The sequence below is a fragment of the Lampetra fluviatilis genome, chromosome 49 (assembly GCF_964198595.1).
Source record: "Lampetra fluviatilis chromosome 49, kcLamFluv1.1, whole genome shotgun sequence".
Classification (NCBI taxonomy): Eukaryota; Metazoa; Chordata; class Hyperoartia; order Petromyzontiformes; family Petromyzontidae; genus Lampetra; species Lampetra fluviatilis.
Window position 1 is genome coordinate 7,721,104 of NC_136323.1, and position 14,123 is coordinate 7,735,226.

The 14,123-nt window shown below is 42.4% G+C and overlaps 1 long non-coding RNA gene across 1 annotated transcript in view; it reads left to right on the top strand.

Moving 5' to 3' along the window:
• The window catches only part of LOC144948392 (uncharacterized), a 38,411-nt gene extending 25,196 nt beyond the window's left edge, over window positions 1-13,215 (top strand). The window contains exons 2-3 of the long non-coding RNA XR_013640154.1: window positions 7,586-7,663; window positions 13,176-13,215. This is a non-coding gene — a long non-coding RNA (uncharacterized LOC144948392). The remainder of the gene's footprint in view (window positions 1-7,585; window positions 7,664-13,175) is intronic.
• Window positions 13,216-14,123: the final 908 nt, after the last annotated feature.

Genomic DNA, 14,123 nt, shown 5'->3' on the forward strand with positions numbered 1-14,123 from the left:
CCAAGCCGTCTCTATTACTCATGGTCCTGCGATGCAACGATCCATCGAGGTCGCGGTCCCGAGCTGTAACAATGATCACTCCGTGCTTGTCCGCGGTGGACGTCCTGTTGGGTGTGCGTTTGGAGCACTTGTTGGGAGCGTAAGAATCAAATTGAGTTCGCGAATTAATGTATCGTTACATGCATAATAAGAGATCAATGTTTCCACAGTGCTAGGGCACACTGTGCAGTGGGGAGTACTACCCACAATTCTGAATATCCAGACAACTACGGTCTCATTCTACAGGGTGGTCCAGATATTAATTGACCCGTAACATTTGTTTTCATTGGCATGAATTAATTTCTGCTTTAAATAAACCTTACTTTAAAAAAATATTTTTTTGGAGAATTAATTTGGGTCACAATATATCTGGACCACGCTGTACATTGACAATTGATGTCCTGTGAGATGTTGTCCCGTAGACTGGAAGATCGCCGTTTCGACGGCATGCGTCATTGATTTCTCACTTGAGAAAGTGGGCTACGTGACGTCCTGTAAAGCGAAGTTGCATAATACAAGGCTAGCAAGGAATGAGTTAATCCCGGTGTTCTGTCCCGAATTCTGCTGAATGTAAACAATCTCTTGCCTGGGCAAATCCTTCACGCATGAATACGTCTCAAAATACGGTATTCACCTGCGTCTATTGGTGTTGAACATGCCTTGCAAATAGGCCGTGTGCATCTGCGTGAATTTATCCGTGTAAAAAATTAAATAAAAAAAGCTGCTCTTCATTTCTCATTTTCAAGTAAACAACATCGGCCAGAAGAGCGTATTCTAATATAAAGTTTCACGGCTGGTAAAATAGCATGAATTTAAATCATAGTTGGGATCATAAAAAAAGAAATTGTCAGGCTGGCCTACCTGCTAGAAACATAATTTTACGAAGCAGAACACATGTATGAAATGCCCTATCATAATTGGAATCGGTATACAAATAACCCTTGAATGTGCAACCTATTATACCGTCTTTCAGTAAAAGTGTATCTCGAGAGGGGTTCTCTAGAGCTCCCTTTAATGCAGGCCCTTTAGTCAGCAGTTACACAAACAAGCAATTTCAATGCTGCACCTTTAACTGTTTAAATATATTTGACGGCTCAAAAATGTTTTAAAATAAAATAATTGAGCTATTATCCATGTTGCGCTAAGTCTGCCAAATGCATGTTTCACTGCGGCGTTTGCTCCAAGGATTCTTGGAACAGATTTGACTTGATTGGATGCCATCAGCTTGGTGTTGCTTCAAAAACGAACGCCACCGATTAACCATCACGCGAATAGAAATATATACCGAAAAAAAGAAAGAGTACGAATATAAATATAAGTTCATGAATAAATGTGCAGCCACAATTTTTGCGTTGGTGTGCAATGAACGGAAAGTCGACATTAGATGGCAGCACCTGATTTCATAGACATTCCCGGCATTCAGTGCCCTGAAAGGGATGCACACAACTCATTACATTTCTCATCGATTTCTCTGTTCAATTAAAGGAGAACGAAATATTAAAATGGTGGCCCTCAAACATAATCACCACATCAAATCTGAAAAAATAAAAATAACTGTGACATATACTGATTCATTCAACCGTGTTGCAATTAAAACGGTTGCACAATTACATTGGGATTAACTTGCAATTGGGAGGACATTTGTAATTTTCATGCAAGACCCACTTCAAAACTTAGTTAGGCTTATCCCCCCCCCTAATTTTATTTCTTTGTAATAAAGCCGCAGGGACTGTCACATTATTAACCAAGTCAAATCGTAAACCACAACTACACGTGCCTGCAATTTGTAAGTGGATATTCTTGTGAAAATGAAAGATAGCAGTTGCTTAGTGTAAAGACACGCAACTCAAAATACGTTCACACAACACAATTATGGTGTAAAAAAACAAAGCCTCTTATTAAAGGGTGGTCGACAGAAGGTGGTGAACAGTTACGGTTTCGTTCTGCTCAATTACATTTTTACTAACGTAAAGGATAACCACAATAGAGAAGAAATAGCGACACCATTCGATAAATATAATTATTCAAAGGTGTTCCCCGATCGCACGCAGGCACCCTTTCAGCCAACTCCGCTGTTGCTGCAATGCGACTGGTTTGTTTTAAACACGTAGGGATAATGGGACTGAGTTAATCCCAACAAGCATTACGAGTTGAGAAGTTTACCCGCAGTGCCAGCTGAATTTGTATTCATTTTCTCTTTTAAACCCACCGCCTCATAAAACGTCAATGTGTCTATCTTCAACTGTCCGTATTTCTCTCTTGCTCACTTCTTCACCCCCCCCCCCCCCCCATTCTGAAAAATTACATGAAAAATAATACATTATTAATCTGTCATTGGTGCACAAAAAACACCATAAATAGTATTTACAGAAGCAAAGCCATTCACTATTTTTTGCGGGTGTGAAATCAACACGAGCCCTCCGCTCCACCAGATATTGGAAAATACGGTCTTACGACCCCAATCATTCTTCCCAAACCCCCTTTGAATTTGCGCTCACACACACACACAATCGCGGGGCCCTATAGGCGCACGATGCAGAAATATGCCATGGGAATGATGCGAGCAAATAAAAGAAAGACGGGGAACAAAAAAAAATCTTCCCAGTAGCCATCATTCCTCAGGTGCTCTCAAAGGCCCACTACCCCCATCTCTCTCTCTCTCTTCGGGGTTATTCTCAAGCCTCCTGCTGCCTTTGCGGTGGCTTCGGTGCTTTCCTGTGAACTAAGAGATCCGCTGGCGAGTGAAAATGGCGCTGCTGGCTTTGATGCTAAAGGTTACGCGGGACCCCGTGGACTTATGTCCGAATCGCCGTGGCCGGGGGTGGTGGTGGTGGTGGCCCACACGCCGAGTGGCCGTCAACACAAACGCGCGGCTCCACTTGATTAAGCGGCCTTTTGAGAGGGAGAGATCGAGGTTATTGTAATAGTCGCTGACGTCACGTCGTTTTGATGTCTTGTTTCTTTAGCCTGCCAGGTAGTGAGATTGATACTAATCAGCAGTGCTTGTGCATCTGGAAAGGATAAAATAACACACAAAAGAAAAGAATACACGTTGCAACTAATTACTAATCTACAACTGATTACCAATCATAACAATTAACTGATTACTAATGTATTATATAATTACAATACCCCCCCCCCCCTCTCCACCTCTGATCTCTGCATCTGATTTGGTAAATGATGACGTCACCCCGCTGCTCTATTTAAGATCGGGAGCAGGTGGAGGGCTTCACTATTCTTGCAAATTGCCCGATGATGCTGGATGTAATTACCAGCGAAACGTCGTACTCAAAAATTGTAAATGTTGTGGATTCACTCTTCAACACACCGGTGGGCTAAAGTAGTGAACTATTTGTCACTTTTTTACTGATTGGCCGTGTCGGGTGGTGGAAGGTTGCGACACTTTTATAAATAACGCGATCTGACCCAAAAAGCTTTATTACGAACAAAATAATTGTTTAAAAAAAGAGGTGAAAAGTGCGTGATGTCTATGGTATCCCAGTCAAAATGTCTTCCTGCCCCAAATGCTCAATTATGCATTGGGGCAGGTGGTTATTTCAATGACAGCACTGGCAAGGGTAGGGCGGTGGTGTGGTGATTTAGCACGCAGCACCAGAAATCTGTCCGCCTGACACCAAGTGGGCAAGTGATATTTCAACCGGTCTTTGGGCCCTCCCTGCACCAACTGGCACTGACCAGCACGGTGAAGTATGATCAAACACTCCTCAGGAGCACAACGGTCTGAGCAGGCTTTCATTCGATTAGTGCGGTTGGCTACGTACGGCGTGAAAGAAGGTCAACATACATATGTATGCATGTTCACTATACATATACATACATTCAGCAGTATATTGAAACGGCATGCTACATTCACATAGAGGGTGTCGGTTTCTTCACAAAGACGAATAACACTGGTCAACACACTTTTTCTGGCCCATGGTATTCCAACGGTTTTAAGTTAATTTTGGGGTGCTGATTCCAAATCTGGCGTCAGTATTTGTCTATTACATCAGGTTTTTGAGATGTCAAAGATTGCATTTTCAATAAAAACTGCAGAAGAAAAATATTAAATAAATGTGGATATCTACATAAAATGATATTATAAACACACTATCCTAAAAATACAGCACCATATTTTAACACTAAAGCAGTCACTGACTCGCAACAACTTGCAATCATAAGTGACAGAGTTAATTTCGGGTAAAATCAATAAAAATGGGGTATGCCGATAGCATAAAAATGAGATGTGATAGAGCAAATCTGAGATCAGATTTGGAATCAGCACCCTGAAATTAGTCTAGAACAGCTGCAAAAGTCCAGGCCAGAAATTTTTTTTTTGTTGACCAGTGTAATAGAACGAGTTGACTACCTATTGGCATTTGAGCTCACAACCTTATGATTCTGATTTGAAGAATCTTGTTTCAGCAACACCCAGCTAAATATGTTAATTACCTCCCCTAGTATGCAGGAGGCCATGGGTTCAATCCCGACCCTAGCGCCTGTATATTCGGAGTTTCCATGTTCTCCCTGTGCTCGCGTGCATTTCTCTCCGGAACCTCCGGTCTTCCCCTCCACATTAAAAATCAGCACCCGTTTAGAGTATTTGGCTGCTATACATTGCCAAGCGATAATGAGCCACTTCGTTAAGCTATCATTTGTGATCGCCAAGTCGCTTCTCCATACCAGCTATAGAGCTCAGTGGGCCTCGCCTGGTTAAATAAAAATGGAATAGTTGATGTGGGCCTTGGGGTTTCTTGACTGGCGAGGGTGGGTTTCTTGAGGCGGGGAGCGTAGACCGATGCGGACTACAACCACCGAATTAATGCGCTGTCCTCTGTCTCTCACCACGTGACCTTCGCAAAGGCTATAACAACCTGCTATGTACAGTCGCCAGGCTCTTATCCTGCTGACCTTCAGATATTTCTGGCGAGATGTCGGTGGATTCCGAGTGATGTGGCCACGGTGCCACCGTAACTCCATGGCCTATGCGAAAGATTAAGATATTATAATATAGAAAAAAAAATTGAGCTTCCATTTCTGCGTGACACATGGCGAGCGCTATGTATAGCCGCATCCGTTACTTTTAAACACATGTGCTTTTATCCCTCTCTGTTTCATGCCCGGAACGCAACACAAGCATGCACTCCTTGGTCACCATCTGGCTTTCATGTGCCACTATCTGCCAGAAAAGGCTGACTGTCCGGATAATATCTGCAGAGCCCTTTTGACAAAGGCGGACAAAAGGGGAGGAAAATAAATAAAATAACACGCTCAATGCCTTAACTAAATAACTGAACAACGGAGTGGGGGTTCACTTCAGTTCAGCATATGAGACACTGAGCCTCTTCCAACAGAGCATTGTATTCAGCAAATATTTATTGCTCCTGCAGATACGTGCATTGGACATTGGGTCAGGAGATCACGGAACGACACTTCTAAACAGCATTTAATTAATTCAATAATAAATTGCTAATTTCCCAGGCAAATATGTACATCCGACTGTTTTGGGAACCAGAAAGCACGTGCATAGATGTCAGACCGCCGCCGGCACTGGGCGTTGATCAGTTGCAGGTAAAACTGTGATTACGGTAGCAGGATTACAGCCTGACCTGATACGGTGACACACAATGATCCAGTGGCCCACATTCGGCCACTGTGACTCATATTAGATCGCTCTGACCCACAGTGACCCACAATTAACTACAGTGATCCAACATCACACCACATTAGACCAGTGACTGACATTACACCAGTGATACACATTAGGCCACAGTAACCAACATTAGGCCACATTAGGCGAGTGACCCACATTAGGACAGTGACCCACATGAGGCCACAGCATTCCACATTCGGCCAGTGACTCGCATTAGGCCAGTGACCCGCATTAGGCCGCAGCAACCCACAGGAGGCCACAGCGACCCAAATTAGGTCACAGTGACCCGCATTAGGCCAGTAACCCAAATTAGACTAGTGACACATATTAGGTGACATCGACCCGCATTAGGCCAATGACCTGCATTAGGCCACAGTAACCCACATTAGACCAATGATACACATTAGGCGACAGCAACCCGCATTAGGCCAGTGACCCACATTAGTCCACAGTAACCCACATTAAGTCTATCTGACTGACATACAGCGACCCACATTGAACCAAGTTGGCTCACAATTAGGCCACTGCTAGCCACACTCAAGACCACAGCGACCCATACAGCAGACCCACAATAGACCGCCGACCCAACATCAGGCCGCAGACCCAACAATAATATCGCTCCGACCCACACAGCGAGCAAGGAGACTCGGCGATCCGGCGATAAGCCACAGCGAGGGGCCCACAGCAGACCGCCCCCCCCCCCACTCCATCAACGTTAGGCCGTGCCAATCACAATCACGGCAGAATTACCTCTTGTTGGGACCCGTCTCCTGTCTGGGGGATGGTGGAGGAGGCGGAGGAGCCGGGCACACCACCACCAACACCAATACCTCCACGCTGCTGCTGCAGAAGGCCGTGAAGGCCACCCACGTGGGGCCTGTAGGCCCCTGCACGGGCAGAAACTGCAGCTGCAGCGTGGCCTGCGCCTTGATGACGATGACGAACACCTGGATTGGTCCTGTGACAGCCTGACAGCGAGCCTTCCACAATTCACATGGCCTCAAAGTGCACCTAGCCCGGCACTAGTGCTCTGGTGACATAAACACGACTTAAATGGCAAATGGCGGCTGTTATCTATTTTGGTAGAGCTGTAACGCTGAATTGTGGGCCTGTGCCACTTTTACACGCACATTTGTCAGGCCACTTCTATACGGGGTGCCACGGTGGCGAGATGTTAACCTCCTTGCCTAGTACTCAGGAGGTCGTGGGTTCGATCGTGACCCTGACGCCTGTATATTTGGAGTTTGAGTGTTCTCCCCGTGGTCGCGTGGATTTTTCTCCGGGTCCTCTGGTTTTTCCCTCCACATTTAGAATCGACATGCATTTTGACTATTTGGCTGCTATAAATTCACACATGATGATGATGATAAGCCACTTCGTTGAGGTATCATAAGTTGCCAGGTTGCTTCTAACAAAAGAAGCTATATATTCTAGATTTGAAGCGTTCGTGACTGCAAGGATTCATATTCTTAGGTGTTTTTCGGTAAAGTCACGTAGGTAAAAAAATGAAAAATTAATTAATAATTAATAATTTTAACAAATTACCTACGTGACTTTACCGAAAAAAATCTAAGAATAAGAAACTATATAGCTCAGTGAGCTTTACCTGGTAAAAAAAAATCATTTTAGTTTTCAGTGGTGAGCTAGATCTGAACTGATCCTGGGTAACCTCTTCACAAACCCGCACTGGCCAGCAGGGTGAAGTATGATCAAACAACCCCTATGAATGACATAGCATGCGGGTTGATAAACAGCTCCTCATCACTTACAGCAAATACTACTGCACAACCTCAACTGGACCAAGAACAAACTACAAAATAATGCTACCATGGTTCACTTCACCTCATTGACGTGTGTATTAAGTGTCACCCGAAATGCGCCCATTCTCCGCAGATATCATAAGCTCAGCAGATGGGAATGACAGCCTGCACGGTGCTTCGATTGGTGACCGCCAAGAACCAAACAAAACAGGTGCAGTAGGTCCCATGTTGTAGCTGCTCACCCCAAGATATAAATGCTCTGATAGTGCATTGTCTTTGTACTGTTCGCATTTTGGCATTCTCTCGGCCATGAAAAAGAAGTCTGTCTCTGGTGTGGGCCAATCAGTTTCAGGGTCAATGGATACATTAAATGATCAGAGCATGTTTTGTTTGCATGTTCGTCGCGAGCACGTGCGGCTAATGTGGACTTGATTCCTTGCAAAAGGTTTCTATTTGGTGTTTGTATATCTTAACAACTGTTTTATTGCCAGAAGCGGTAAAAACGATTAATATTTTTTCATACTTCGATACTGGCAAAAAGGTCCCATTTTCAGTTGGCGTTGTGGGGCAATCGATGGCAGTTCAGTAAAAGCATTACAGTGATCCCTCGGTTTCGGATGCCATCGATTAACGATACCTTTTACTGATTGGCCGTGTCGGGTGGTGGAGGGTTACGACACATTTATAAATAACGCGATCTAAACCCAAAAACGTTGATTATGAATAATATTGGTCGCGAAAGCCTACGTGTTAAACAGATCTCTTGAATGCTTAGTGTTTTTGTTTACTTAGCTAAAAGTTAAATAAGTTAAATGCAAATAGCATGTTTCAATATTATAAACTGTGTTTTTGGGTGGAGCCGATTAAGCCTTTCGCATGTATTTACTATATTCGATTAACTATAATTTCAAAGACCGATGGTTTTGTGGAGCTAATTAATATCGTTAACCGAGGGGGCCCATTTTATGTTGTCTGTTGCTGGCCGCTTGGCTCTTTTTTTGCCCCGAGGCCTCTGCTCAACAACAATGATAAAAAAAAAATTACGGAAGATAGATAATACAGTATATTTCTAGATTTGAAGCTTTCGTGACTGCAAGGATTCATATTCTTAGGTTTTTTCGGTAAAGTCACGTAGGTAAAAAAATTAAAATTAAAATTAATAAAAGTAAAATAAAAAATAAAATAAAAATCCCGACGGTTCGGAGGCAACACAGACGAAAGCTTGTGTTGCCTCCGAAACGTCGTGATTTTTATTTTATTTCAATTTAACTTTTATTAATTAAAATGTTTGTACCTACGTGACTTTACCGAAACAACCTAAGCATATGAATACAGTAGATGTTTCAGCCATGCACCTGCACACTCATTTGTAGGGGATTTTGAGATTTAGCTATAATGCCCACATGTTACAGATGCTATTTTCATGCAATATAAATAATCGAGGCCTGGCATTCAGCTCTGTATCACAGATTCCGTGCACTCTATACGCGTCAACCTATTGCTCATCTCAAATTAAAGTAGTACTAATTATGAATAATAGTTAACAAAGCCTATGAAGAAAATGGCATTCTGAGCAACGACAAAATTAATTGCCAACAATATTTAAGAGAATATATTCCTCAAAGTGTCCAACAAATTATTTGTATTTGGACAAAGAGTTGAGGAAATCTAATAATTTGAAGTTATAATAGATTGTGTAGGTAAAACGAATCCTGAAGTTTATTTCTCACTTTTATTAAATGCAGCATAAAAGAATCAGTGGCAGTTCAGCTTTATCATTCATATACCACCTGCAAAAAATATAGTATTTTTCTATCCAAAATAAAAGAATAAAATGTAAACCCGAACACTTTGAATTATTCAAAAGCAGTCATTTTTCTGCGATCCACAAAGGGACAGGAAAAGAGTAATCTGATATTCTTTTCTCCTTTCACTGTTGTGGTCAAATGCAGCTGAATCAGGCAACAGACTCCTCAAATTTATTTATTTTTTCGCAGGGGCCATTGATGTCAGTCATTTCCACGGCAACTGCAAATCGTGACAAGCCAAGTTCATGACATGAGGCCTGCCACGATGACACGTGGGACAATGGCACAATGCTGCATTTTCGATTTGAATATCATCGGTGACATCTTTCCCCACCCTTTCCCCTCAGAGTTAAACTAATGTCAGAGAGCCGTGGCAAAAAGATTAGCACTTCACAATAAATGCAGGTTCATCGGCAGGATGCAAACAACAGTTTAATGGCTAATATCCTCAACATATATATTGTGTGTTGAATGTGGTCCCATATTTTTTATGGAGTGCTCTTGCCTATACCAACATGTTTTAATCCAGCAGCATTTGTTTAAAAGGCCTGACTGCCGATGAAATCCAGATGGTTGAAACCAAACCAGAGTTGGCTTGCTTCAACAAATGCGCTTGATATTGGTCTGAAAGTCAATAGGCTGATGGTTTAAACATATTTGTATCTATATGCCTTTACAGAATGGAATTCTGCTTAAATTGAATACCTAAATATGATTTGGGTATTTCGGTAAAGTCACGTAGATAGGTTCAAATAAAATAACAGTGATTGCTGAATTTGTACCAATCTTCTCAATTGAAATTGTGTCTATGTCTGTATATATGCAAGTACGTTATCAACCAGTTTAAGTCATAACTGGCTGTAATGTTTCCATTAAAGACCTGGCAGCCCTTTAATTGGTGGAAGCCAACCACCAGGACCATCACTACCCACTGCTACCATCACCTCTAGCAGCAACCTCCACCGTCAACAACATTAACATCAGCTGTCCCGCCCATGCTGCTGACACTTGGGCTATGCCCATTTTAAACCTTTATTAACAGTTTGCCTTTAGAGGCTAACCCCCTTTTTCTGATGACGACCGCTTGTGTTGTGATCGAAACGTCGTAGTTTTTTTTATTTTATTTTAACCTATCTACATGACTTCACCGAAAGACCCAAAGAATGTGAATTCCTGCAGTAACGAAAGCTTTAAATACCTACAGTAAGAGTATATTTCTGCTTAATTTAGTGATGGGACTCTTCTCAACCTATTTTAGATATTCCATATTTTCATGGCAGGGCTTGATACTTCCATAGAACAACAAATGCTGACTTTCCACACAGTAGTACTCTCTCTTTATCAACCCCAGAGTGATGATAGCAAGAATAAACCAGGATTATAATTTGCAACCTTACGATTGAGCTCGACTAATAATGCTTTTGTCACGTGAGCTGAATAATTCTAAATGCGATTCTCCACTTGTACCTCCTCAGATTTTCGCAGTGGAATCGTTTCAGCGCAAGTTCAATTTAAATGTGTTTGTGAGTAATAATGGTGAGAAACGGGAATGCGGCTTAATGGGAGACTGTGCAATGTTTTCATTACAACCCTCGTGGCCCGCGGCTTCAAGTAAATCATTCGTATGAGTGAAGCAACGATGCGAGAACGCACGTGCAATGCAGCCGCTGATTGAACTTTTTTTTTAAGGATCCGGCTAACTTGACGACAGGTCCCTGCCCCAAATACTTGGCCACATCCATTAATGACACGCGAATTATTATAATGTGGGAGAAACAACAAACGACACGAGAATCTTTCACGTGAGGGCCTTTCTTTTTTAGCTTGGCTGGGCAACTTTGTGCAGGCTTTAATATCCATTTGTGGGTTGCCTTCAATTACAGAAACATATGATGGCATTGCGCTCGGCTTATGATACAGATGGAGTTCACGCTCGAGCATTGGGGTCTTATTGTTATAGAGCATAGTAACAAGCTGCTGCGAGGCATTGGAATATAGGGAGAGAGAAAAAATACAGACTCTTTAATGCAAATTTAAAACATTGCGCTACATTAGCGGCACACGTTGTTGCAGTGCTGCTTGTCAACCAGAGATGTTTTTTTTCGGAATACATTTCCTGTAATTTCCCACGCACTTACACTCAAATATGCCTAATTAAAGACCTAAAAGGGGGGCAGACGACTTCTAAGCAGTGACTTAACACCACGATCATGTTTGCCTTCTAAAGGCAGGAAAATCTGTGGAGACTGAATTTGTCATTGGCTGAATGGCTACACTAATTGCCTTCCTCGCAAGTCATTGTCGAACATGAAAATTTTACCCCGAGCATCAGCAAGTGAGACAGGTTACCAGTGATGTGAGTAGTTGCGACCTTCTGCTTGTAAGAGCACGGCTTGGCATCTCCGGGTTCGAGAAACGTACCCATGACCTCACGTGTGTCGTTCACAATTTTTCACCGGTCGTGAAGTTTAGTTCGTCTGGCCTCCTTGTTGTATCCTGCGACAATGCGAGGGCTCCCTGAGCAAGAGGGCTGTACCTCAATTATTCTTCGTTTTGAATGATCCGTTGTGTGTGTGTTTGTTTTTTTAACTATCACAGATCCTGAACATAGGCTCAAAGACAAATCCTGCAAAGCGTCCAGTAATTAAGATTCCTAGTAATAGCGGATACCAACTGGCACGTGTCTCGACTTGAGCGAGGTCATAGGAATATAGAAAAAAAACACAATTGGAGGGAATTCCAAAGTCAAGCAGTATAAGACCACAAGACGACATTTGTTTGCGTCCTACAATGTGGTACAGTAGAAATCCTCTTATCCGTGACTGAATGAACCATGACTCCTATTATCTGACCTATAATATCAGATTATCGAGGCTTCCTCCATCTGGCCTCGTAGAAAATGCGTCTTATTATCGGCAAATATTTTGTATACAAGCAGAGTTCATTGGTAAATTAATGTTGTGGCTTGGCTCTCCAACACACCAGTGTGCTGTACTAGTGACGAATTGTCATGTTCTGTTTATGTGACAACCCGTACTACTTGGCTGTGTCGGGTGGTGGCAGGTTTTAACGACACATTTATATAGTTACGCGATCTAAACCAAATACACCATTATTATGGATGATGTGTGGGTCCTCCCACCTGGTCCGAAATGTTTGGCCAGCCTGGAAGAGTCGGCCAAACATCCTCTTCTCGAGGATCTCTCTAGAGTGCTTTAGAATGGGGTCAATGCGATGTCTTTAATTACCAAACGACCCATAGGGTTTATCATTGTGATAGAGTATTACATTTCAGCCAAGTACAGTGTATATGTTTTTGGGGATGTAAAAAATCTCAGGCCCCGGGCTGCAATACTCTGGCCCAGCATGCAACGCAATACATTATAAATATAATCAAATGATACAGTTCCAAAAGTTAGCTTCAGAAGTTGGCATGGCAAGCGTTATTAACGAGCACCTGGTAAGACCTACACATCACAGGGTAAGTGGGTGGCTTTGGCCAATACCACTCCATTCCTGATATGACTGTATTGCACTCGGTTTTAATTTGAGGCTGGGTTGCTCTAGAGGAAACACAGGACCTGTTAACTCAGGGATAGTCATATATATATACACACATAGACGCACGCGTACATGTGTAATATCCTTGTTCTTAGCACATATGCCTTCCAACATCAGTTTTTCTGGAGAAATATTTATGCCCTTCGGGGCAGTGTAAAGAATGTTCTTTTTTTTCAATCTATGTTGAACTAATGATATACTGCTTCAAAGGAAGTCCGTGACATGTGTCAAAACTTGCCACACCATCACCAGGAGCTGTTTCTGTGGCCCCTTTACGAGCCGGGTTTGCATTTGACAGCTTTTGTTGGCTTTGGTCGTTGTCCTCCCCTCCCCATCTTTGCTCCTCAAACACAGGTCATTTGCACGATGCCTCTGAATCAGTCGGAGATTTGCCATACCTTCCTTTTTGGAAGTCACACTGAAGATGTTCCGCAAGACAAGTCTGCGGCAGCTGTGGCCATGTTCCGCTTAAAATGCCACAACAACAGTTTTTTTTTTCTCTCTTTTCCCGTTGACGTCGCTAAAGGTCGCGCACAAATGGTATTTGAATAAAAGAAAGATTATCAAAACAAATTACCGAATCGGTTAACAAGTAACAGGCTACTCTTATTTAGAGATTGACAAACTGGGATGGCTTAAATTTCGATTTAAAGCTTTCGTGACTGCAGGGATTCATCTTCTTGGTTCTTTCGGTAAAGTCACGTAGAAGGGAAATAATAAAATAAAGTTTTTATTTTATTTCCCTTTTACGTGACTTTACCGAAAGAACCAAGAAGATGTGATGGCTTACTTGTCATAGCCATGGGCAGAAACCATAGCAAAGACAATGCATGTTGGAACAAAAAATCGTGGTAAAGTTTGACCACAATTTATATCCCGATTATGCTATGAGCATCAATCTCATGAGACAAAGAATCCGTATGAATCTCTCGCAGTGCATTGCAACCGTTCATGTTGGAGATCGGCCCGTTAGAGTGAAACTCACAGAGCTCCCTCATAGATGCTTTCAAGTGTCCTCTGATCCACACAGCAAAGGGCATCACTTTTCACCAGTTAAGCCAAGATATTTTTTATTTTTATTTTACCTCATTATTAATTGAGAGCTTCGTGTCTGCCAAAAGTGCAAGATCGTCTCACACACGCTCATTTTTTATTTATTTCATTTTAAAGCACGCTCTTGATTGGCAGCCTCATAAACGTGGCAAGCAATTTCAAACGCTCCCACCAGATTGTCCAATTTCATTAAAGTTTATGCAGATTTAACATTTACTCGCATACATTTGGAAAAGCACTGGGCAACTG